The 27,734-nt window shown below is 39.3% G+C and overlaps 1 non-coding gene across 1 annotated transcript; it reads right to left on the bottom strand.

The window, feature by feature from the left end:
* Nucleotides 1-23,804: 23,804 nt before the first annotated feature.
* On the bottom strand, nt 23,805-23,878 carry Trnan-guu. Its single transcript has one exon. It is a non-coding gene; the product is annotated as a tRNA-Asn (tRNA).
* Between the last annotated feature and the right edge of the window lie 3,856 nt (nt 23,879-27,734).

The following is a 27,734-nucleotide window of genomic DNA, read 5'->3' as shown; positions in this document are numbered from 1 at the left end:
ATATAAAAACACAATTATTTTCCTTCGTAAAATAAAACAAAATAATGAAAAATCATGAATTTTTCTAAATATTTCTTAACAAATTAATTTTTTTCGATCATGAAAAGTGTTAAAATTAGTTTAAAACCCATTAATTAGTACCCTATTTTTCAAAAATTTTCCCCCCTGCTTTGGACCCCCCCCCCGAACGAAATTCCTGGCTACGCCACTGATAAGCAGAGCAACAGAGTAACACTGTGGGAAGAATACTTACTTATCTGTGGTAATAAGTTAAATTTTCATGCGTTTAACGCTTAAACTCGTAAGTTCATGGGTGGAATATTTGGCACAAAAATTGAAAGGTTTCTTAGCCATAAGTAGACGAATGTTGCAATGAATAAACGAACCGTTAATATAACTGTATTATATGTCTCTCATTTTCGGTGCGTAATGCGGATCATCATCCATTGACTTCGTCTTTTTTTTTCATTGGTAACTTTTACCCGAATTGATGGACGTGTTTTTCTCATCGGGGTCAGTCACTGCAAGTAGCTGACAGGGAGAATCGTATTAGAAACGTTCGTAAAAGATTCAAGAAGGTTTCTCTTCATGACTTATCTGTTTCATATAATAAGCACCATCATTTTTCGCCGACACAGTAGCGCTCCAGTTTCAAGTCTTTAAATTTCACTTGATGACTACCCATCCTGCGTTCGGAAGTTTTTTTTTTTTTTAAGCTGTCTGAGAAGTCGATGTGTTATGCATATTTTTTTCTTTCCCTCGCACTTTCGTAATCAAGGTGCGTGATGAAATCATCGAAGGTATCGACGGTATCCGATGGATCGATGCTTTATAATTTTTACGCAAGGGCAGCGTCTGTGAGCAATGATGAAAAGATTCGCTCCTCTCACTTAATTGTGATCCATCGAACTCCAAAGTGCCATGATGACTTTCTCTCTGTCTGCTCCCTTTTTTATTAAAGTTTGTACTTTTTATCCCACTTGAAGTTACGCTAAATCTAGGGGGCTATTCTATACCTCCGAATTTTGGCTCAAATTCAGGTGACGTCGCAGATTTACCCGAGTATGGGCATTGTTTGGAAATTCAACAGGTGGCCACCTAAGGCTGCGGTTACTGTGCTGAGAGTTCTGATGAAAATGTATTCTGGCGAGTACGTCTGTAATCCTCGTCAGAACAATGTGGTTACACCGCGCGCGTTTACTGATATTATGATAGCCAGTACTGCACTGCAAAGTGAACGAATTTGATGAATTATATTTTCTTAAAAATCCGTTAACGTAATTATTTTTGCTGGGAATACATCTCTCATATCCCACATACACCTGTTCTCGGACACAAGACTTATCAATTCTTCCTTATACACAGTGAAATAACCAAATCACTTGAAATTCAATTCACTAACAAAACGATAGAAAACTGACATCAACCTACATTCAAATTGCTATAAAAATAGAATTTTACTATTCTAAAAACAGTGTACGCTATAATTTATTTTTCATAAAGGTTAGTACCAATCACAACATGTTTCATTTGACGTATTTATATCGCAGTAGGTAATGATGATTATCTCTCATGTAATTTACAAGTTTAAAAGTGGGAGTTTAAAGAGCCTCATAAATTGACTAGCCTACGGCCTATTCACTTTTCATCTAAACCCGGCCCTGTTTGTGAATGTTCGTATCGATTTCCATATTAGTAGGTCGTACCTTTTGATGCCATCATGTTTACAATCAGTGTTATCAAATGAAAGCGCCTGGTGGCGTGACGAATTCAGTTTTTTTATAGTGAACTACTCTGCACTGAACTCCATCTACATCTACGAGGTACCGTGCAGGCCACCACCAGGGTGTGTGGCAAGGCATGCAGCACTCATCCTAGCCTTAATCATAAACGCGCTCAGTGGCGGCTCGTGAGTCAAATGCTTGGGGGGGGACACTTCACTGGGGGGTCAACTTTTTTGAATAATTCGTGTATTTTAGTGAGTTTTTAAGGCCATCTAGGCATTAAATTTGTTAATTTAAAATAATATAATTTAAATATTATGATAATAAAATTTAAACCGAAACAAGGTATACTGCGACAATGCGGCACCAAGTAGACGCCATATTATAATGCCGTCAGCCGTAGCGGCGATGTCATCTCACCATATACGTCGCTCTGCGCATGCTCGGGCGGCGTCCCAAGACTTCCATAAGGCACAAGCTTAGACGCGTCATAGCACCAGCAGCCCCCACCACTACCACTCTTCATATAACTGCATGGCGATGGGTTGGGACGTTCTGGCCAGTGCCCCACGGCTACAAATACGAACTTCTCGCGCTATATTTGCGTGTTTTTCCTACATTTTCGATGCATGCGATTAAAAAAACACTGGCTAATTAGATGTATAATTATAATTGAATGGGTATTTATTTTTTTTCCTTTTTCAAATGTTTGGGAGTGGCGGCGTCCGATAGTCCTTATGTGCAAGCCGCCAATGAACGCGCTTGCTTTCCGGTCGACGGCCAATCACGCAGGACAACGGCACGCGGACAGACCAGTAACTACTGTGTGTAAAAAGAAGCGAGACACCCGAATTTGAGGAGCTCTATCGTCTAAACGAGGTAATAAATTTCAATGCAATAAAAAGCATACCAAATAGAATGTATTTCTACGTTGGATCAGTTACTTCAATAAATTCCCCCCCCCCCCCATTGTATTTCTTGTTCTTAATTTTGTCTAAAAAAGGTATCTCTTTTTTGCGCGTAAAACCAAGTTGCCCAAATTTGAGCGCTTGGCATTCCCGCAGGTTTCGTTCCAATAGCTTAGAATTTTGATATTAGAAAGCCAGATCTATTAGTGACAATTTGCGGAAAACAAATTATTTAAACCACGAAAATTGATAAATTTGTTGTAAACAACACAAATGTTTGCTAACTTCGAAACCGATGGAGTGATTTAAAATTAATTGGTACCGTTGTATGCTGTATTGTAATGTATGTGTGTAAGACTAGTATTTATAACATTTACATTAAGTATCGCTGGTGAAGTCTATATATTTAAAATATTTATCTAAATGCTTCTACAAGCGTACTGGCAGCTCCGTCGTGGGAGAGGGAGAAGAAAAGAGGCGCGTGGTTGCCACCGACTCGGCCGAAGCAACCAAAGTAAGGGAGAGCTAAGGACACAAGCATACTAACATACGAAAACAAAACTATTAGTAATAGAAAAAGAAAAGTTAGCATAGGGATAGAAAGAGAAAGTGTATAGTTAAATACATACTCCATAATGCAGCCAAAATAATTCGATTTTTTCCAGCTTACCAGTTCAGGATTGGCATTATTTGAATTACTGATTATAAACTCTATGGATTTAGTGGTTACCGTTCGATTGCTAGCATTCTTGTCAGCGCGCGCAATTCTTGAATTCTTTGCTACTATTGAGGTTCCAGCATTTTTTCTTGTCATGTCCCTCGTTACAAAACGCACACAAAGTGTGGGTCTTGCTTTTGCGACACGAATTTGATTCGTGCGAGAGCAATTATTACTAAGTCTTCCATGCCTAAATGCGTGGTTAGACGCATTTCAACACGCATTCGAGTCGGCAAATCTCTTATTGAAGGCGGCTACCGGAGGACATTTATCGTTTTTCCTTCCCTCTTCAAGCGCATTTAATTTTTTATTCTGTGGAGATACTTTTTGAAACACTGGTGACGTAAAACACGATTTCGCGGAGAGAATAGAAAAATTCTCTCTCGTTCGGAACAACAAAGAGAACCGCCCCATCAGCAAAGGATGTGTAGAGAGTACCGATTCAGTCATTAGCGACCTGGTCGACGAACCGCGTAACTACACCATCTACCGCGTTGCAGCGAAGAATTCCGAATGAAGAAGGGAAGTTCATTTCTTGTTTCCACGAGGAAAAAAAACTATGGGAAAAGTAATTCCAGGTCATTTTGGTTTGTTAAAATTTTCACTCCACATTTTTAAAGTAGCATATATAAATTTTGCGAAAAAAGTCAAACAACCTCCGTTATGGGCTTAAGTAAGCCTTTTCAGCGTTTGGCTTCGTAATTGGCATAGAGTACTGGAGCAGCGGACAGTAATTGCACTTGATTTCCACTTTCAGGGGGTCGTGTAGAATGGAGAAGAAAATAAATATAGAAATATATGTATAATGATAGAGTCCTACCTAAAAATTATGTTTTCACGGAAGATGCCTAAGCGGAAATGCTACATGAATGATGGAATATGTGATCAATTTTAATTCTAAGGGCTCATTTCAGAAGAAAATCATACGCTGTTTGTTATGGCCGCGTAAGAGAAAAGATGTTGGAGAAAATTTCCATTTGGGAAAATATTTACCATGTAAAATAGATGTTACAGAAATAGAGATGTTACCAATATAATTTCTATATGGGAAAATATAAATTGGCTCGAAAATAAATGAGAAAACTGCGGGAAAAAGAGGATGTTTTGAAATGATTAGTTATCAGCTTATAATAAATAATGTTAAATGGTAACAATTCTGTGAAAATTTAGTATACTCTTTTGAACACAAGCGTAAAAATGAACCCCTGAACAAAGAACTGGTAATAAATTGAATCAGACATATTTTTAATAGAATTGTTATATTTCGTTGCTGAAATGGAAACTGTTAGGAGTTTTCCTTTTGTTTTCTCTCTTCTCCATCCAAAACTCGCATGGAAAGAAAGAGAAAGGTACTACATGCGATTACATGGGACGCAATTTGCTAAAATATTTAGCTGGATGTAATTTTTATTCGTTAAAAATCTCTCGGATCATATAGACCCGACGCGAATACGGTTAAAATTGCATTTTACAGTATTGCAGTGTGGTAGCCAGGGGGGGGGGAGATTTTTGAAAAACAGGGTACTAAGTAGAGGGTTTTAAACTAATTTTAACACTTTTCATAATCGAAAAAAACTTCGTTTTTCAAAGATATATTTTGTAAACATATGATTTTTCAATATTTTGTTTTCTTTTATGAAGCAAAGTAATTTTATTTTCAAATTTCGTGGGTGTGGGGGATCTAGACTCCCCGGGCCCCTCCCCTTGCTACGCCACTGTTACTATGGATAATTTAGGCCCTGGAGATTGTATCTTGAGACCAATACACCCCTCTTTATCTCTCGTGTCATTTCGTGTATTCTATTTTGACTTTCAATTCCACTTCCGCAGTACTGATGACGAAACATTCGCTCTGCAACTGCAGCTGTGCATAGGTGAATCGAAAATAGTCGCAAGTCTCTCCACAAATGACAGTCGGGAAAGGAAATAGGGTCAGCTACCCTGGGTGTGGTGCGAAGCGAAGTCACTTCATTCATTCGCAGCCGATCGTACCATGTATTTTTAGAACCACCTCATCTTTCCGCCGTCACATCAACGATATGGAAGCATAATTTGCGGAAAAAGCCGAAATATTTCTGCGATGACTGAAGATATACAACGTTTGTGCATTTTCGTTCACGGATTTTTTTTTTATTTTGTAGGACGCATTTCAACGCTGATGGCTTCATTCTTGAAAAAAATCTCTGAAAATTTACGAAGGTCTATCTTCATTCAGCATGGATCTTCACCAAATGAAAGCCGAATTGATAGATAATTTCTGCTGTATTTGTAGTTTTATGCTGTATTCATAGATCTTTTAGACACTAGCTAATATCACGCGATGGAAGCACGAAAAGAAGGTTTATCATGAAAATATTTTCTTTTCCACATGATTTGACCTAATCCGTTGTCTCGGGCGTGACTTAATGGGATCGACTTAGCAAAATGGAAAGTAAAATTTTGTAATTCCTCATAAATTAAGCAAAGGACGACCGAGGTTTCGAGGCGGTGTTTTATATTAGGTTTCATCGTCTGTTACACTTACATAGAAATCTATTCAAATCTATCTAAAATTTATTCAAACGTACCAGGTGATGACGATCCAAGTCGAAGCGTAGGTCAACCTTTAATAAATTTACGTGAAGTTCATAGTTTCACTTTTGTTTATGTTTTGGCGCACTTCCGATCCATGTGACGTCAGCAAATTTTTCACTTATGTTTTTCGGTACTTTTGAGAATTAAGTAAATATCTTCGATTTATCCTGGATATCATTATATAATGATAGTTATCGCATTATACCTTACTTGTCTGAATATTTGTCCGTTTACGAGTCACACATGCACCGCACCGCGAATTATCGGGCTGTACCGGAGAGCCAAAACTCACCCCAACCAGCCAATTGACAAAAGCAAATGAAAAGGACGCATGTGCACTGTTGTCAGAGTCAGATGTTGTTTGTGTGGAATAAGAAACTTCGATCTAATAACAACAACAGCAACTATGCCTAGAGTTGCAATTACAAAGTTGTTTGATGAGCTTTGCAATAGATTGCATTCTATTTTTAGTTATTATTTTTTTAAATTTACTATTTTTATCCAATTCGATTGGATTTATTTTTTTTTTTTATTTTTTTATATAATTAAACATGGAAATAGTACAATAATGAATTGCAGTGAGTGACATTACTAATTTAATCAACATTTATCTGAAATAAATAGTTCGTAAATTCACTTTCTGGAATGGTGACATGATATATTCAAAAGTAAACTTTGTTGTATTCCATGCATTTATTGAAAAACTCAACTGCTTTCGACCTCCTTAGATCATTATCAAAAGGTAAACCTTATTATTACCATATTTATCTGTAGCTTTCTTCATATTATTTGATATAAAAATCCCTTAACAGTCTATTTGAGATCTTTGTGGTGAGTTATATTTTTCTAGCTTTTTTCAAATTATATACGTATTACCGATAAGGATGATTTTGTAAAGTATTGCATAAAATCTATAATCTGAACGTATAATTTCAAAAACTTTTCCTTCCACCAAAAACCATTAGTTGAGTACTAGTGTATTTTATGCCTCTCATGGACTCCCTCCGCTCACAATTGTGGTTCTCGGCATAATTTGCGCAGCGGAGATCGTGTTGAGAGACGGATTGCCGTCATACCAGTACGGTCATAACACATTCCGTGACGGCGAAGCGAAGCAGGAGAGAGAAAATTGCTTTTGGCGTATACACTTTTTTTATTATTTTTCCTCAAACGTGTAGGAGATAGGAGGGACTTGGAAAACAAGAGTGCATCGACAAAGGCGACCTTGCCATTTAGCTGCTCCGGGCACCGACGCGCACCCGCGAATCCGCTTGCCTACTCCAGCCAGGAGACTACCGTCAGGAAAAAATCACTTCATTCAGTGATGGTAAGAACATAAATAAATCTGTTTTATTAGGGGCTTATATAAATGTTAGCGCTGGGTGCTAAAATGTGGGTGGGGGGTGTCATGACCCCTTGTGATCGCCCCCCTGTCGCCACTGTCTGCCATAGATCCGCCACTGTCTGAAATGCATGACTTTGGTATTTGGAGGCGGCGACCGACAGCTGTGGTCATTTGCGCCATGAGGAAAGGGTATAGAAGGAAGGGTGGAGAGAAACCAGGCGTCGGCATTAGCCTGCTATTAATGAAAGGCGCCAAGGGGACCACAGCTTAACGTACCATCCGACGGACGGAGTGTTGCGCTTGAAATGTCCTCCACACAACACTCAAGCAGGGATCTTTGAAATTTCTCTGCCACTGCCGGGATTTTAACCCGAGCCCGCCGGGTGGGAAGCCAACACTCTAGCCACCACACCAACCCGACCCCCGAAACGCATGACTACTGGCTCGGCGGCGCCTAATTACTTTCATTTCTTCATGTCCAGATTTTTCTTCCAGCAATATCATGCTCACGATCCATTTCGACGAGAAGAATTCTGTAAAGAGGCGACGAACTCAATCGGTGGAAAGTGAACCACCGAATTGGCAGTCGTGCGGCCGGAAATGACTTCTTCGGAGGTGACTTCTTCAGGTGTGACGTGCAACGTACAGCCAGACAGGAGAGGCATGTGATAGCAGCGAAACACCACCAGTGAAACATAGTATTATTTTGAAATTACCTGTGTGATATTTCAAATCCATCCGCGTGAACGGCGGTGTAGTATTCATGAATTTCCACGAGAAAAAATCTCCCTCGCGTTGCCATCCTTAATGGACCGCGAGGAACTAACATCTACTAGTAGTCTTCATCTACATCTTTTTTAGTAGTACAATGAGCCTGGGTACAATTGCCATGGGAATTAATGAACCTGGATGGCGTAGTGGTCTACGCATTGGCCCGGAAAGCCAAAGGCCCAGAGTTTATCGACCTCTTTACGAAAAAAACATACATTTTTACCATGTTTGAGCGAAGCATTAGCTATATGACTAAATAACTTACTTTTCCACCCTCGGTGAAGGGGAGGAAAGTCCTCGCCTGCCAAACAAGAGGTCGCGGGTTTGAATCCCGCCTGGGTAGGTTGCCCCTATCCAGAGCATGGTTGTTAGTAAACGTGTATTTGTTAAAATTTGTTTGAAATCCCCGATGTTAAGGCCAATATTAGCTGTTTTCGGTGGTATGAAAATAAATGAAAATATAATAAAATATACTCGAAAGTTTCAATTAATTATTTTTTACAGAAAAAGAGATATAATCGTTTTTCTTTTAATAATGGGTCACCACTCGCATAAGTCGTCACAGGTGCTCTTCGCCCTTAGATTCTCGTGCAATTTCCGCAATAATCAGGTGAATCACGTTCATGAGATACCATTGCGCCTCAATTAAGATTTCTTTTCGTCTAATTACAGTCCCATGGGCGGATAGGCATGGTGGTGTGGTGATGGTGTCAGGAATACTAGAGTCGAGCAGATGAATGATGTTTGCTCATCTTGCGTGATGCAGCACTTCCTCCATGGAGGCTTTCTGACGAGAAATAAGAGATGATGCGATGAGAAATCACAACTAGATTACCATGAAATGGACTAGAACTAGATTAAGCCGGAAGAGAACTAGAATTTCCTGCAGAAAATTAAAATTTCCAGCCTTATCCCGACCTCTGCTTGAACAGCACAAGTTAAGTGTGGTAACCTACCTTAGCCTCATCTCTTGCATTTTTCAATTATTTCTGAGGCAATTATTTTCTGACGATGTCAATATTGAGATAATAGATCCGCTGTGCTCTTCTTATTGCTAAGCTTTTGAGTGTTTCCACGATTAGAATTTTTTTCGCTTTGAAGTTGATGAGGAAGCCATTTTGAATCAGCCAATAGCTTTCTCTGTTTCTTCAAATTAATTTTAATTAATATTGTTACATGTGGTCACTATTATGAGATCACAGTTATGACCTTCAGCTTTTGTAGTATAGTGTAGTTGTCTTATAATGCGAGTTCTCACATATCGATATGTTTCCCCATATCTTAGTATTTAGCCAGAAAACTTTCTTTCGTCTCCTTTATCAAAATATTTTCCCATTATTGACTCCACTATTTTAATTATACTTTCCTGTAAATATATTCGAGTATCTTAATCTCCGGGCCGAATACGGGGGGGGGGTTAATTTGGAGGATTTTCGCCGGATTTGGACAGCTTGAGCTGCAATCATTACGCAATTGCATTCATTGCAAGTAGGTCCAGGATTATTAACCAGGATTATTGGCCAGGGGGGCAGACAGTAGGGCGGGCAACAAGTATACGTTACTGGGGGAGTAATGGTGGATGAGAAGATGAAGTTAAGAAATGAGATATGGAGGAGAGAGAGTCATTGACATTGAGTGGGTGCTAAGGAGTGGAAGGGTAACTCTATCACAGGGATGAATGCTTGGTAAGTGGAGGAGGATGAAGATAAATGGATATATAGTTAGACTCAAAGGGAATACGTCATAACCTTTCTTCTGGCGCAATATTGGTATTGCTAAGTTCAGGCGCAATGTACTTGACAGGCACAGATATGAAAAAAAAACATTATTAACTCTTTGAATGGCTCAGTGAAACACCTTTAAAGTTTATAGTAACATTATAAATGTAAAGAAACACTTGAATGGTGTCTTATTTGCTATTCATAAACCCCTTCACACACCGTCATATGGCCCCCGGATCGATCCAGCAAGGTACGATTTAACGTGCTCTTCAGGTTATTAAGCATTATTATATGTAAGGCATATAACCATGTGAATAGGGTAGTTTCCTTCATCAAAGAAAACGAAATGCATTGATTGCGATTCGTTACCCACCATTAGTGTATTCATAATATACAAATTATTTGGTTTTAGAAATCCCAGTTTAGGCGAATGGCAATGGTCAATTTTAACCGCATTTGAAAAAGGCCAGATTGGCGCCCATGCGATGCCACTCCACGTGACGTCACAGGGACCTAGTCTTTATACGAGTAGAAAGGAGTTTTACATCGTCTGAGATTACCAATGCATGCATGAGGCACAGAGCTCAGGGAAACATCCCTTAATAATCACCTATTAAAACTGGCTATGGTCGGAAAGGTTCCTTCGTTTGATAAGGTATTAATAATCCTTATTTAAGCCAAGCCCTACCTGCTAGTAGGGTACTCTGCTACCTGTTGGCAGTCTGCATCAGCAGCCTGCGCCTAGCGGCGCACATGTCCTCGCCCCAAGGTCACCTCACTTTGCGGCAGCGGGAACCAGAATGACGTCACACGGGCTTTTCCCGGCATTCATACTTAGCCGTCGCGTTTTCGCGCGCTTGAAATTTTTCACTTTTCATTTAATCGCGAAAAATAGATATCGTCATTTAAAAATCTAAAAGTGTGAAATGCGTACTCCAGGAGTAATAATCTTTCGATTTAGGCATTAAAAAAAAGGAAACCACCCTATAACGCTGAATAATCCTCCAATGATCTGTCTGCTTAATACGAAAAGTGAGGGGTTTCATAGAGCATGTCAAAAGAAACGGCTAAACTATGAGCGTCAAGGGTGTATGCTGCATAGTGGCAAGGAGAAATAAAAACAAAGTTGCGCTGTGACAGTCAGATCCATTGCGTCCGACGGAGAGTAAAGAAGCTAAGATTCGTTTAGCGTATTGCGGGCGTTTTCGATTAAAAAATGAAAGGGAGGTGCTATTTACTCTCGTACTTTTCAGGCTAGACCTTGAATACGCATCAAGGATATGGGCACAATTTGGGATTATTTGAACGCAATACCGATCGTGGCGTTATTGCAGCAATTCTATACATGCAAAAATGACATATATCGACTATACATCTCGTTCTATATATCGACATAAATGCGAAAAGGGAAAGGTTGCATAGAGCATGTCGAAAACAAAAAGTTACTGTTTACACATCGTCATACGGCCCCGGACCGATCCAGCGAGGTGCGATTTTACGTGCTCTTTTTAGGTTATTAAGTGTTATTATATGTTAATTATTTTATCATGTGAATTATATAAGATCAGTTTTTTTATTTTGCTAAATTATTTAGCCAATAATGCTTTTGTTTTGCTTCATTGTGCCATTTCTTTGTTTAACTATGCTATTTAATCCGCCACTGCATGTTGCATGCTGGTGATTGATCAACGATCATCCCCTGCCAAACACCCTAGAGGTGGCTCGCTGGGTATTAAGGAGATGTAGATGACCTGTCGACATAAATTCGAAAAGCGAAAGGCTACATAGTGGATGTCAAAACAAAAAGCTACTATAAGCGACAAGGGTCTATACCATCTAGTGGCACGAAGAAATGAAAAAAACATTAGCACTGTGCCTGTCAGATACATTGCTCCCGACGGAAGGATAATGAGATGTGAAAAAGGAATTATAATTTTACGAGGAGAGACAAAATTTTTCCGTGGAAACGTTCTCAACAGGCGTAATAACTTGGCTACGGTAAATGGTTCGCTTAGCGTCTCGTTTTTTGAGGAACGGTAAACGACGTTGAACGAGGACCCATCGTACCTGCGTGAGAGAATGGAGGGTATTATTTCGAGATCCCCAACGCAAGACTCTCCTGCGTCCTTGGAAGGTAAAGAGAGAGTATCGTCGAAGAACAAAAAAAAGGGATCAAGATCGGGCATGTGTGTGTTGCGCGTGAGCCTTCGGATATCCTCGCGTGAGCGATGTCAGATAACGGAGGAAAGACCGCCGTGAAGAGATGGCGACCGCTTGCTCTGTGGAAGTCCGCAACGCCCCTGATGCAGAGAGCCGCTGAACCCATGCCCCGCCCTCAATCTTCGGTTGAGCCATTCCATCAGAGGACAATAAACGGTTACGATGCAGAGATTGAATGATCGAGGTTAAATTGATCATTATCATGGTTTCATGCTGTACTGGATGGGAGATTTTGATTATATTATTATCGTAAACAAGGTAAACGTAGGTGGGGAAAAACTTTAGCAGGTAGATCAATTCAACTATTTGGGCAACACATTAGAGTAAACGGATTCACCAGTAAGGACAGAGAATTGCGTGAGCAAATTAGGCGTTCATGAACAGGAAGGAGCTTCAGAGTGGATCGCTATACATGTAAGAGTTTAAAGAAAAGGTTACTGAACAGTATGATGTGGAGTGTAGCACTTTACGGTGCGGAAACGCGGACACAAAGGAAGGATGACGAGAGAAGACTAGAGGTGTTCGGGAAGTGGGTGTGGAGAAAAATGGAGAAGGTGAAGTAGACGGAAAGGAAGAGGAACGAAGAAGTGCTGGAGATGGTGGGTGAGGATAGGCAGCAGCTTCTTGATGAGATCCGGAGGAGATAGAAAATATGGAGAGAGCGAATACTTAGCGGGAAGGGGACGTTGAAAACGGTTTTGGAGGGTAAAATGTTAGGTAAACGAGGGAGAGGAAGGAAAAGATTAGGATTTTTAGATAAATTGAAAGGGGTAGGCCATATTGTGGATTGAATACGGAGGTGCTTGAAGGAAATGGATGTTCCCAGAATACTTCTAAGTACTCCATGGAAATCTACCTAGATCGGTAGAATAATAGAACCTTAGAGTACATAGAAACTTAGGGTACACATTAATCTTGTCCGATGAGTCTAATTTTGTCTTTTCTATGTTGTACTAATTATATTTCCTTCACGCCATTCTTGAATTCTTGAAATTTTCCTGGTGTACAGGGTCGACCTTTGTCAAAACTTTTGTGTATCTCATTCCAGGGTCGAAGCAAGGAATCAAGGCTGGGGGAAGGTTAGGTGCAACTAATACCGGTGTGTGTGGGGGTATGGAATACCCAGCAGTACAAGCGGTAGGTGCTAGATTAATAAACTGCTGAATTTTAAGATAAATAGTTCAAAATGGTGAGTTTTAAGGCTTTCTAAGGGATATTTTATGAATACTTACACTATTCTATTAGTAATATCAATCCAATTAAGTAAAATGGATTAAACTTAAAAAATTCTCTGAGCTCTGGGGGGTTATATCCCCCAAACCCCCCCCCCCCTTCGCTGCGCCACTGTCTCATGCATATAAAAATAATCTGAGATAAAATCGAGGTACAATTTTAAAGTTTTAAACTCAGGCATCTGTTGATGAGGACCGACTCTCTATCTTCTTCTTCCAGCATCCCTCCCCCTTCAGCGCGAGCCACAATCGATATCATGATCGTCTGATTTAGTTAGCAGCGTCGTATTTTCCGCGTGACCTTGCCTCCGTAGCTTGGCACCGCTCAACTCTGCGAGTGTGAGTACCGTTAAAATGCATAAATTCTCAGGTTTCTTGATAAATGCGATGGTGGGTGGTGTAACATGGTGGAACTCCTTCATGATGCACGAAGGGTAAGAACAAAAAAGACTTTGCTGTTCCACAAAATAAAATATGTATTTGCAGAAAAAAAAACTTTTGTATGATCTTAGGTTATCTCGGCGTATCAGTTGCAGAAAAGTTTCTCGGGTTTTCCACCGGTTGATGTCGTCCATGTCTCCCGACGTTTCGATCCGCGACTTGCTGATCATCCTCAGGGGATCTTTCGAAGATTTCATTCGGAAGATCCCCTGAGGATGATCAGCAAGTCGCGGATCGAAACGTCGGGAGACATGGACGACATCAACCGGTGGAAAACCCGAGAAACTTTTCTGCAAAAAGACTTTTCTCTCCCAAAATATGAAATATACATTTGCAGAAAAAAAGACTTTGCTGTTCCACAAAATAAAATATATATTTCGTCCTAATGATATATTTTGATCATGCGATGAGTGATTTCATTCAGAGGCTGAGTTTCTCTCCGCTGTTTTACTCCACAATAATAATGCGGTAGGCAAAAGACCCCTTTCCATGGAACAATGTTAATGATCTGAGTTTCCGATAGTCCCCCAAATAACAGCTAGTCAAGCTGTTGGAAGCGAGATTTTTCTAGCAAAAACACTTTTCCTTTCTTGATAATATTTCGTATTCATCATTATAAATCCGGATGAAATATAGTGTGAATTACTACAGTCGTAGCGTTTCACGACTTCGTTCCTATTGCTTCCTCAAACCACTGTTCGATTAATTTTATTTTATCGATTTCTTTTTCTTTATTTCGATTACTTAATTATGACTAACGTCTTGGAGTATAGGTCTGATAATGATAATCAAAATTGTTTCCCAACATTTCGATATATTTCTAAAATCCTCTTTGCAAAATCAGTAAATACATTTGTGCAAATAAGCCCTGAAATACATATAAGCAATAAATCTAAACGTTGGCAAACAATTAAGCATATCATTCTCAGATCTATACTCCGTCCTTATTAATCATTGATATTATTTATTAAGTCTTATCAATTTTTTTTCATTTGAAGTCCTCCTCAATTCGTCGTCGATACAATCAACTTGATGTCGTTCTCAATATTTGCATAACTTATTAAGTGAAAATTTCAGGTTAGAATTGCATGATTTGGTATGCACCATGTGAACGAGGATATTTTCCATGTTACCTTAATTTATTTGTGGCTTGAATGAGACTGGTTTTCAGTTAACCGAATAGCCTATCTTTTTAGCATATTTCCCTTTCCACTCCCAATATATATTGCTGCTGTCTTCGCATTTTCGCAGTTCTAACTGATGGCGAGCAGTAAATTTTACTTTCCCTCAGTTAAATGTGAAACGGTATTAAAAATACTTAAACTAACGTGCTTTCAAGGCACCAAAAGTGTCATTTTTTTCGGGTTGCCCGTGACTGATTTATACTATTTAATGGCTAATTAAAAATGGCGAAACCTCTTTAACTCGGACACCATATGCCGGAGACTCAATGTTCTTCCAACCTTTCTCTTGTCCTGTTCCTCATCTGAATGAAGCCGTTCACTTTCCGACGTTCCTTTGTTCTTTTTCCTTGTATCGTGATATGTCCGCTTTCTCTTTCCTCCAAGCTTGGCCGTGTTGACAAGAAGAATGCAAGGGGTTAGACCTGTCGACCGGTGGTGATAAAAACGGAAATTCACTCATCAGGTTTCATCTTTCGGCTCCTTTGTAGACTTTCCTTCCAGTTTATTTTTCACTGCTTCGATGCTATTCCCTTTATCCCTTAAACTGGTTTTTACTCACTGGCTAACCCTGCGCCATTTCGTATATTTTATGCTGGAGTTACTTTCAGGAAGTCTAGTCTTGACCGCGATAAGTGGCTCGTACACCTGTAGAGTTATCAGTGAGGGAATAATTGTGATTTCCGGGGGGAATAATTAAGGTTATCCATGCAATTAATCACCGAGAAATGCCAATGTTTTCATGGTGCACTGTAAAGTCTTCAGCGTAAATAAATTTCAATTAGACTCTTTTGAAAAATACCGAGGGGTCTTTTTCTGTATTTTTTTAAATTTATTACTTCACCTCCGAAAACAGCGCTACTTGACCTTCAAATGGGGGTTTTCATAACATTTAACATAGAAATACACACGAACATCCATGCTCTGTCTAAACGTAACCTACCCAGGCGGGACTCAAACCCAAGACCTTCATTTTGGCTGGCGAGGACTCTACCCCACCAAAGCCTTCGGTATTTATTATGCCATTCCGTAACCATGGTGACAATGAGTGCTAAAAAAAAACAAATATAGGCAATTTAATCTGTGCGTGGTCTTGGAAGAGATAAGTTCTGGCATCTTAATATTAAATTTATTTTTCGTATTTTATCATTAAGCTATTTTAGTCTTCAATAATAATGGCCGTGTGGGCAGTAAGAGTACAAGGGGTTAGACTTGTCGATCGGAGTGGATAAAAACGGAATTGGCCTCTATAATTGCCATGAGAATTAAAGAACCTGGATAGCGTAGTTAGCGCAGTGGCCCGGAAAGCCAAAGGTCCGTGGTTCGATTCCCGGTCCAGGGGAATTTTTTCTCATGGCAATTCTTGTATATTTCACCGCCGTTCACGCGGCAGGTTTAGAAATATTACACTCACTCATCAGGTTTTATCTTTCGGCTCCTTAGTGGACTTCATTTCCAGTTTCTTTTTCACTGGTTCAATGGTATTTCCTTTATTCTCTCAACTGGTTTTTACTCACTAGCTAATACTGTCGTCATTTGAATGTTTCATGCTGGAGTTAATTGCAGGAAGTCTTGTATTGTCCACGGTAATTTGCTCGTATAGTTAAGTTATCGCCGATATTCTGTGGTGCCATTGACGACGATTTTTTCCCACTCCTATGTCTTTATTCATTGTTTTTCAAAAGAATAGCTACTTAGGTTTAATGATAGCCCTTTTAGTTTCCCTCTTATTATTGGAGCGACTGTTCCTGTACCCATTCATTTTCCCGCATTAGTTTCTTTATGGAATTTTCTGGTCACAATTTGCGTTTCTTCTCTCGAAATATTATCCTTAAACATAGCCTAACATTCTTTCCATTTCACATTTATCTTCTATTGTTATATTTGGATTTGATCTACACAGAGCCTAACGCGGCAATGTCGTTGATATATTTAAATATGCGTTTTGTGGTTCGTATAAAAGTCTTCTTTTCTCCACGGTTAGTTGCTCGTATACCTAAGTTGGTTGGTAGAGTTATCTATAAGGGAATGATTGTGGTTTCCTGAGGGAATGATACAGATTATCTATCTATGTATAAGTAATCACTAATAAATGCCATTTTTTCACGACTTTTCTCATAAATAATTTTATTTATTTATTTTTTAAACCAGAAGGTTCTTTTTCTGTATTTAATATGTCATTCTGTATCTATGGTGAAAATGACTTCAAACATCAATGGAATATAAACACAGGCATTTTTAATATAAATAGGTCTTGGAACAGATAAGCTCTAGTACCTCAAGATTTATCCTCTTTTTATTATTTCATCATTTTTAATTTATTTTTACGTGCAATTTGCTTTCGATGTTCTTATTTGGGTCATGAGTTGTTTTTTGCTCTATGTTTTTATCATTCCTGCATTTAGGAATTTTGAAGTTCGCTTACTTACAGGCTTATAACCTTACAGGCTACCTTACTTCCATGAATGAAAATAATTACCTGCATGAACGTATGCTGAGGAATAGATATTATTTTTATAATTCAGCATTCAAGGATCATGGTCATGGTTACGAGGGTCGTTCAATAAGTCTAAGTCAATTAAGGATAAAAAAATACAAAAAATACATAAATTCAAATGCCATACAATAAACAAATGAAGCTGAACTAAATAACCCAATTTCTAACTCTTCATGATAAATCGCAATGACGTCAATCAAGAATCGGGGAGCACTCATGATTAAAAATTTTAGTGTCTGCGGGGAAGATCTTAAAAATATCTTCAGGTAGGTCGTTCCACTCCTTTATTGATTTATGCTGGAGTTACTATCAGGAAGCACGTGTTGTCCATGCTACGGTTGCTCGTACAGCTAAAGTTCATCGGAAGAGTAATCGCTGAAATTCTCTGGTGTCATTATCGACGCTTTTATTCTTAAATGTAAATGTAATTCTATGTATAAATTTTTTTTAAAATTGTTTTGCATAAGAATAGGCACTTAGATTTTATGAAAACCCATTTAGTTTCCCTCTTAGTATTTTAGTGGCTGTTTCTGTAGGCATTTATTTTCGGGCATTGGTTTTATTTTGAAATTTTCTTGAGACTTTTTGCATGCCTTTACATCTAGATATGACCCTATCATGTGTGTAAATCTAATGCATAACCCTAATATTATTTCCTTTTCACGTTTGTGTGATAATGTATGTCTCTTCTTTTTTTAGATGAGATACGGAGGATACGGAAGGTATGGACATGGGCGTACCGAGCGAGGGGCATATACCCCTCCTGGAAGCAAAAATCGCAAATGCTTTTAAGGAAAATAATATTTTTTCCAGCAAATTATTTTTAAAACTAATAAAGAGCTGTTGCAGTTTCCTTAAAATAATGGCTTCATTCTTCTTTTCCATGCTTAAATCTTACCTATAACTTGAACAACCATGGGCTGGACCTCCCCCCCCCCCTAGTTTTGATCCTGGGTACGCCCTTGTATAGATGGAGGAAATACTTAGCGGGGATGGGATCTTAAAAAAGGTCTTAGAGGGCAGACTGTTGGGTAAAGGAGGGAGAGGAAGGAAGAGAATAGGATTTCTAGATAGAACTAAAGGTAGTAGGCCTTATAGTGAATTGATGAGGGAAGTGCTTGAAGGAAGGAACTCCAAGTTTTTTACCCGAAATTTCATGCAATGCTGAGCTGGAAGTAAGTTTAAAAGCGCTGGGATTAAGTTTAAAATATGCGTGCTGAGGTTCTGCGTCGAACGCACCAAATCATTCGGTACTAAGATAGACTCTAAAGAGTGACTGTGCAAATTGCAGACGGGCTTACACGCTTCCATGACAATTGAAAATCAAAAACTTTGTGTATTTACACAGAATTTATTGTTGCACTACGCGTTTCAGCGAATCAACTTCGCCATCATCAGGTAAAATTTTGAGATTTGTACCTGGTGATGATAAAAGATTCGTATCTGACGATGGCGAAGGTGATTCTCTGAAACGCGAAGTACAACAATAAATACTGTGGACTTACTCAGTTTTTAATTTTCGATTCATTGTTTGAGGCATAACTTTGTGAAAGCGATTCATTATTAAATGAAGAACTTTGTGCTTTCACATGAATATTTTTTCACACATTTACACGACCATGGTTTCAACGTTAGACCTGATGATGACATCTAACGTTGAAACCATAGTCGTGTTAATGTGCGAATAAATATTCATGTGAAAGCACAAAGTTCTTCTTTTTAATTTTAATTTTAATTTTCAATTTTCATCGTGAAATGTTCCACAACATCTCGCCAAGCACCGTTGAATACATCTTACACGCTTCTAACTTCATTTATATAGATTTAAACACAACTTTACGCATAACTTATTTATTTATTTATTTCAAAAGCCCACACACAGCAATTATTGCCAATTTACAGTGGCGCAATAACAAGATAATAAATAATATATAACAAGAAATAAAATACATATAATGTTACGGGAATCACATCAACCTAAAATATGCAGAGAATCAAGTACATAAAACTTCCTCCAACATTGGAATAAATTGGGCACCAATGCCATTTCAGCATTATTATTTACTTGCTTCCTGTCTAAGGGAAGATAATCTGGCGTCCACATGAATATGAATTGCTGGTTTCCTCAAATCCGTCAAATTTACGATTTTAAAAAATATAGAAAGTTCTCTAATTTTGTTAGGAACATTAATTATAAGCCGCACCCTAATACTGAGGCTACAGATAAGGGGAAAAAAGGCTTTCGTTCAGTGAAATGCGGTAATTCATTTTATGAGAAAGGTTAACCACCTCCAATATTTGCTATCGTAGCATCTTTTTCTGCATTGGCATTTGGCCAGGGAAGAAAGCGGACGGAGCACCCAAAAATAAACCTGAAATCGGTTTTTCTCTTTTTCAGAACAAATAGCCTTGTTCTCTCATTTTGGTCGTGCATTGAGTGTACCGATGGCAATCAGGAGAAAGTATACAAGCCATGCAGCATTGCAGCAGTGTAATCTTGTCGAACAAGGACTTAAATTGACCTCGCACCCGGAGAGGTGAGTTATCGGGTTTAGAGACATTTGGCCCAGTGATCAGAGTTTTAAAAGCATGAAGTCGAGAATGCGTGGCATATATGGCAAATTTCTGAGTGAAGGTGTGCCAAAATGAAGTCAGAAGAAGTTAATATTTTGGAAAAATTGACGAGAGACTATGCAACATTATCAGCAATTCCGTCTCTGAATTCATAACGTATTTATAGCATGGTTTGGATGTTGTACGCGAAAACATTAAAGTGGACATATCAACATGCTCTTTACGTATTTCATTTTGATGGCGGCTGTACACTAGGAGACTCCGTGGAGAGCAGGAGAAAGACTCGCAGGATTGTTTATATACTCTCGGGTGAGATGCCGGAGGGAGGAATTATAAGTAGTCTCGGGCAGGTGGGGGAGGGTGAGTGTGGAGTGTTTATAAAACGTCATAAAAAGGCGCTTTCGTCCTTGGGTCCGGCAAGGCCGCACCTTCCTCGCGCCTCGCTCCCTTCTCCCCACAGTGGCAGGAAACGGCGTGCGATTGCAGACCACGAGAAGGAGAAGAAGTTTCCGGAGGTGGGATCGACTACATCCTCCGATTCGATATTTATAGATTTAAAATTGAAAAATGGATGGCTCAGGCGGTTTGTGAAATTGCCAACAGTGCCACCCTGGTCGTGTTCACGGACATCTACGTAATACCCCGCAAGTAGCATCAATAGACGTATGGCAGGGGGTGTTAGGACACCAGCCGTTTGAAAAATGAAAAGGAGATGTTCTAAATAAATTACGTTTAATATTTACTAAGGTATTTTATCGTGCAAGGGAAAAACGAATCCCCATACCTATACATACGTTCGGCAAAGAGCTCTCCCTGAATATTACAAGGATTCTCAACTCGGCCTCTAAATGTGTTGTCACCAGGGATGGCAAGTGAAACGAAACGATAATGTTTTGTTTTGACACGGAGGGAAACGAAAATACGAGGCCTAGGTTTAGTTCGTTCCCGCACGAAATTTAAATCACCAAGGAGTTCAGTTTCGACCCGGGACGAAACTTTACTCCCGGGAACGGAACTAAATTAATCGATACACCGCTGCTCATAGTTAAGTTTCGATCCCAGAAATGAGGGGGAATAGTTTCGACCCATTTATGTTTTACGTACGCGTAGAGAGGTTAAAACATTGAGCTTAAAAATCGAATGGCCGGTTTGCGTTCACCTTTCTCCTGTTAATGGTAAAAAAAAGTGTCCCATGGATCTAATGGCGGTAGACCGAACATCTACTTCATTCAACCATATTTTGTACTCGGTGTGTGGGTCGAAACTAAACTGTTCGAAGGTGAAGCACTTCGTCCCTGAGGAGCGAAACTTTATCTGCGTTTCGTTTCGTCCCAGAGTTTTAGTTTAGTTTCTACCCAAAATAGTTTTGACAACGATTTCGTTTCGACCCTGAGTTTAGCTCCCCGGGTTAAAATCCATTTCATTTCGTTTCCAGATTTCGCTCCCGGGAACGAAACTATTGAAATTTTACTGGTTTCTAGTTTCGTTTAGTTTCGATCGCCATCCCTGGTTGTCACCCACCTCGTATTTAAGTAGGTTTACAAAAGCCGCCAGTCGCGTCGCTGAGGGGAAAAAGTCATCAAAGTTTCACGGTGAAATAAGGTAAACTTAAAGTTTTTAACCGAAATTTATGTTCATGATGATGTGATCTATCGAATTCATGGAAGGTCAATGCTATTTCTTGCTGTTACAAACATTGTACTGTTAAATATTGGAAAAAACTTCGTGACATTGCACTCATCACCGCGCCGCGGGTATTTTTGAAAACTGATTATAATGCGACCGAAGTGGCAACAGAAATCAGCCTTCTATAAGATGGATTTCGGCCTCCTCTATGCAGTCTCTTTGTGTATAGATTTCCAGATTGACAAAATGGACAGCGATTTGGCGGTTTTTTAAAGTGCCAACCAAGGTTACTGCATATAATAGGCCCGATTCCATTTCATAGAAGAATGATGTTGCCTCTTGGGTTGAATTTTTTTATCTTTTTTTAAAAATGTCCGAGTGCCATGCGATCCACTTTTTCTTCCAATATGTAGCAGTATGGTCTTTAAAATTGCCAGGAATAGCATTGAAAATGTATGTATTTGATAGAATTCTTCATCATGTATATAAATTTCGGTTAGCAACCCTAATTATACCACAATTTCCAGTGAAACTCGGATCACTTTGTCCATCAGCGACTCGAGTGGGGACTTTTGTAAACCCATTAAAATGCGCGGAGGTTGACATTTAGAACAACACACTTGGAGTCCTACTTGAGGATCCTCTGTTGCAACATCCATGGTGCCAACAGTGCCACCATTGCTGAGTTCACAAACATCTACATCTAAATACTACCCCGCAAGCTTCCTCAATATGTGTGTGGCGATTGTGTGTGGGAGTGTTAGGACACCAGCAGTTTACATTTAAAAAGCAAATTCTCAAACAAAATTACGTCTATCATTTATTAAAGTCCCTTATGGTTCGGGGGAAAATGAATTCTCATATCTCACTTTTCGGAAAATTATCTCTCTTAATTTATCGCATCTGCTGGACCTGGAACTATACTGGGGCTCTAGTATTATGCTCTTCGTGTCGCTCTTAAGGATGTCTTTTCTCAATTGGTCAAGCAACCTAAGCCTAACGCGTAGCCCCTCAATTCCTCAGTGGCTTCCAGACTAATTCGTTTAGCATCTGGGTTACGCTGTCAGTACGCCCGTGGCAGTTTTTGACAAATCGCCCAACTATCCTTTGTATTTCATTAAGTTCACGGATTAAGTCTTTCTGCACCGGATCCCATACTCTTGGTGCACATTCAAGGTGCGGTCGGACGAGTTTGAAACAGCACCTTTCTTTTATTTTCTCATCCGAAAATCTTGCCACTATACGCTTGACCAACCCAAGCTTCTTCAGAACTCTGCCACAGATATTTCTATTAAGTGTTCACCAATATGGGTTATGACATAGATGAGTGCCATTGAAATCGTGCCACACAACGAAATTTAGGGAATGGCGTTGTTAATGACATTGTTTCCTGAAGTCAAAATAAATATTGGATGAACTCGACGCAAGATTTATCGCATGGTTTAGATGTAATATAGTCCGTGAACGCAATCTACCGATTCGATCGATGGATTTTTCTTCCTCATAGGAAAATCCTCTAGGATTGGTAGAAAATTAATTGCATATGTATGCTTGGTTTCGCTAATAGTAGGGCCTCCTTCGCTTCTATAGCGTTGGGGTGTTTTTCCCTCGTCCCGTCCCTTCCGCTCCTATCCTTTCCCAGAGGCGTCGGCGGGCTCCCATCGCGGCGGCGCCTCTTTCCCATTTCCTTCCTCTCCAGACCCTCCCCGGGTGATCGGGCGTATAAGCCACGGGCTTGGGTCCCGGCCCCGGTGCGTTGTACCCTTAAGAGGGTTCACCTAGAACCCTCATAGTCTCAGTCCGTGAACGCAACCAGGGTAGCATCGTTGCACAGTGGGCGGAAATCGAAAAAAGCTGGCCAAACCAAATTAAACGCGTTGCTACTATAAAATAAATATTGTCTCGGAGTAAATACTGTATCCTTACTTAGTGAAGACATTATTATTATTTGCACTCTCCAAAACTGCCAAGGCCTGACTTTGTTAAGAAAAAAAGTGGAAGAAACTTTAGAGAAGTGTGATGAAAATTTTTGTTATTTGGGCAAGATCTAAGGTATTCCCGGCGTATGATGATATTGAAGTTGTCGGAGGAACCTCAACCGGTGGGGAAACCCGAAACAACTTCAACATAATTATTAGCTGGTTTGCAGACGCGTGTCACCGTAGTAATAAGAGTAGGAAAAAAAAGTTACTCCGAAAATTAGTCAGAAGAATAATTTCTTCTACTGCCTCCCACTACAATTAAGAATTATTTCCCGGTCCGAAAAAACAATCGCCCCCGGGTGGGCTCGAACCACCAACCTTTCGGTTAACAGCCGAACGCGCTAGCCGATTGCGCCACGGAGGCTCTTGGAGTTTTGAAAGGAAAATTGTTATCCCACCATACGATAGCCTCGGGCGCTGGGTCTCGGTAAGTGCTTCCCATTGTGTGCAAACGTTAAGGGTAGCCCACAGGGAGACGTATTGTTCGAAGTTCGTCCTTACGAAAAATATTTTGTGGAAATATTGAAATCGTGAAATAGTTTGGCTGTTACGAACACATGGAGAAAAAAAATCGCAATACATAGTCATGGAATTTGAAAATATAAAATTAATTCGGAAGGATGTTTGAAATAAAATTTTTTTAATGTAATAATTCATTTAAAATTATTTAACAATACCTTAAGAATTTAAAAATACATTTTTTTTCTTTTCGGGCTATCTGTCGGCCGTGACAGTTATTTAACAATCACCTAAGGGTATACTTACTTTTAGGTCCTTATTCCCCTTAAGGTGTAACTTGGGAGGCGTTCAAGTATTACGTGAAAAATCTTAGGGTAGGTGTAGTAACGAGTTTGTTAACTTTTGGGGTTCGACGAATGCATATGTTTACTTGCATCAGGTGAGGGGGAAATGAACAAAAGGACATATATTTTCATGTGTAATACTTGCACATTCCCTTAAGGCCGTTTCACACCAGGCACGTAATTGCGCAGGTTAAAACTGCATTAATTTCTCATCATAGCGTTCAATTGAGTGTGTTCAGGAACGAAATTAGAACATAGGTTATTTTGCCATCTCACGTCCATGTATTCTCGCATGCATCTCGTGAAAAGTCGGTACGATAGCCTTGTTAGTGTAACTGACCTTATAGATAAACTCGGATGGGAATCTCTGTCAGACCGTAGATTGAAAAATAGACTAAACCTTTTAGATAAATTCAAGAAAAGTTCTTTTCAAGCGAAGTTAGCCATATCTTACGAACGCCAACATACTGCGGAAGATCAAATCATATAAATAAAGTAAGAGAGATAGACTGTAGAACAAACAGATTCAGAATGTTCTCTTTCCACGATCAATAAGAGATTATAATGTCAGCATTAGAAATCTTAAATAGATTAGATTACTTTTAGTGTAGCCTACTAACTTATGTATAGCTTAATGCATGTTTATGAATTTTATTATTCTTTCTAACAGCATGTGGTAATATAATATGTTAGTATGCGTGACGTTTTTGGGCCATGTGGTGTGCATGTGGGAGTCCAATTGCATGCTGCATGCTGGTTATTGATCACTCTCTCCCAAACACTCTAGAGGTCGCTCGCAGGTTATTATGTAGATGTAGATGCGTTCTAGCAATTCACCGCTGTAACGCCGTTTTAACCGGGGCACGTCACTGCGTAGTCTGCGAAGTACTAAGGTTTAACACCTTTTTTAAAGGTCCCCAGGTTTAAAGGTCCTCAAAAGTTCGTCGTGCACAGGGCCGGTTTAAATGGTAAGCAAAGTACGCGACCGCGTAGGGCGCCAGGCAAAATGGGGAGCTCAAGACCTCATTCCAATTCTCAGTACTAGCCAAATATTCAATATATAAGAGCTAGCACGCTATACGTTCACGCTGTTATTTAACTCTCCTCTTAGGAGTCTTACTCCTAAGTATTTGCTTATATTTTAAGATGTATCCAGAGGGAATCCCCACTAATTCTCAGGTTTTTTTGTTATTTTTGAGGGATGGGAGCGGAATGTTGTTCACTTACACTAGAAAAATGTCTATAACCGACCCTGGTCGTTTAAAGCGGCGAATTGCAAGAACATGTGCGAGAAAGCATGGATGCGATATGAAAAAATAGCCCCTTATCTAATTTCGAGCTCGTATTCTCCCAATATCAATAATTTTTTTCGGTGCTGCCCTGCGCAATGACGTGCCCTGTGCAAAACGCTCATTAAACGACGCAATTTCGACTTCGCACCAACGTCGCATTGTTTTAAATCGCTTTTAGGGGCGGTGATCCATGGGCCAGTATGACATCGAAACGTCGACGACTGGGGGTAACATAACATGGTGGATAACCCGAGTAGAATTCCGCACGAAACCTATTCGGCTCCCGTAGAATATAGACACCCCAAGTCGTCACGGACGGTTTGACTTTCTTCCTCAGAAACCGCGCAGATTTATTGCAGTGGAAGAGAATTGTGAAATTATCCAGCGATCGAATCTCCCGTAGCCTTAATATTTATTACCACAAATAATAGAGCGACGCAGTAGGAAATTATAGCACGCTGCCGTAGTTTGAAATCGGACTATATTATTCCTCGACGGGCTTCAGAAGGAATTATTTCTTTACAATTTATCTCGAGCTTCGTCTTGCAAAAGCATTGGCGTCTCTTTTTTCACTCTATTTGCGAGAGAGAAATGAGTAACCGACTTTGGAATTTATATCGGTATCTTGAATTCTTGATGGCACTGCGAAGGGAGTCGTCAATATCTATGATATTATGTTATCGGCAGTGCTTGAAGAGAACTCATTCAGAGATTTAACACGATGAATACAAAATTGTATCCTCAAATAGTTTCGATGCCTTAGCTGTGCTCATAACATTATTTTTTGGCTGATGCGCTTCAGTGTGTACCTTCATTTGCTTGCTCTATATGATGAGAACTGGCTTTCTTTTGTAACTTTCTATTGCAAGTTCACTGAATATTGAGCTAAAGTTAACAAAATCAGATGTATTTATGAGTATTCTACGTTTGTCTTGCTAATAATTATATATAAACATATGTATTTTTGTTCTATTTTGTCATATATTAAGTCGCATACTGTGACATCGATGTTTAACGTAAATCTACATATTGTTTGTAATATTTTTGACTCTACTATATTTATAATCATGCATGTTCCTAAGGGACAAACTTGTCCCGGAATAATAAATTTCATTTTCTATTTCTTATTGATGCTCAATATGCTTTCAATATTAGGATATTTTTAGGCGAGCATTGCCTCCACAAGAATTTATATTTCTCACTTTTAATTGTTTTTATTTTCTGCGACTTAATGTATCTCAGTTAAACCAAATTTCACTTAAAATGTGTGTGTTTCTTAAGAGATTGATGTTTGATATCGTTACGTTTCATAATATTCTTATTGTGTATATTAAGGATCTTTTTTTTCCATCTGTAGTCCATTTTTCTTTCCAAAATTGGAATCCAGCAATTTTTGGGAAATAATTTGCTTTTGGCGTGCGATACATTTTCTCTTTTTTTATCTCCGTTATTCATTGTGCTTATTTCCACCACAATAGACGAGTTCGAATGAATTGCATCTCTTCGAATAAATCTCAAGTGAGCATTTTTTACCATTTATGGAGTATGTTTCTCTATCGAAGCGAGGCTTGGACTTTGACAGCAACAGAGAACTCAAGAGTGTAAGCATTCGAAATGCGGTGCTATCGAAGAATGATGAAGATAAAATGAATGGACCGTGTAAGTAACGAGGAAGTGCTGAGAAGAGTGGGAGAAAAGAGAAGTGACCTAAAAACCTTAAGCAGAAGACCTTAGTTGGCCACATTGTGAGGCACGATGGTCTGATGAAGACAATCGTAGAAGGACAGTTGGAGGGGAAGAGGGGCAAGGGACGGCCCCGAATGAGTTACATCGGACAGGTTATAAAGGATGTAAAAGAGAAGAAATACGCCGCTATGAAAAGGTCACCGGATAGGAGAGAGGAATGGAGAGCTGCGTTAAACCAATCTTAGGATTGTTGATTAATGATGATGATGAATATATCCTTATTCATGTAATCATAAAGTCACCACTCAAGAAATATTTCCTTATCATTTGATTCTTCAACTAATCGTTAGCTTCGGGTACACTTTTTATTTTCCACTAATTTTTATTTTGCGGCCCAAGATTCCTACTCTGTTCATTTCATTATTTATCATAAAAATAC

Source organism: Ischnura elegans, chromosome 7, assembly GCF_921293095.1.
Source record: "Ischnura elegans chromosome 7, ioIscEleg1.1, whole genome shotgun sequence".
NCBI classification, from domain to species: Eukaryota; Metazoa; Arthropoda; class Insecta; order Odonata; family Coenagrionidae; genus Ischnura; species Ischnura elegans.
Note: the sequence above shows the minus strand (reverse complement) of the source record. Positions and strands in the feature narration are given on the sequence as shown.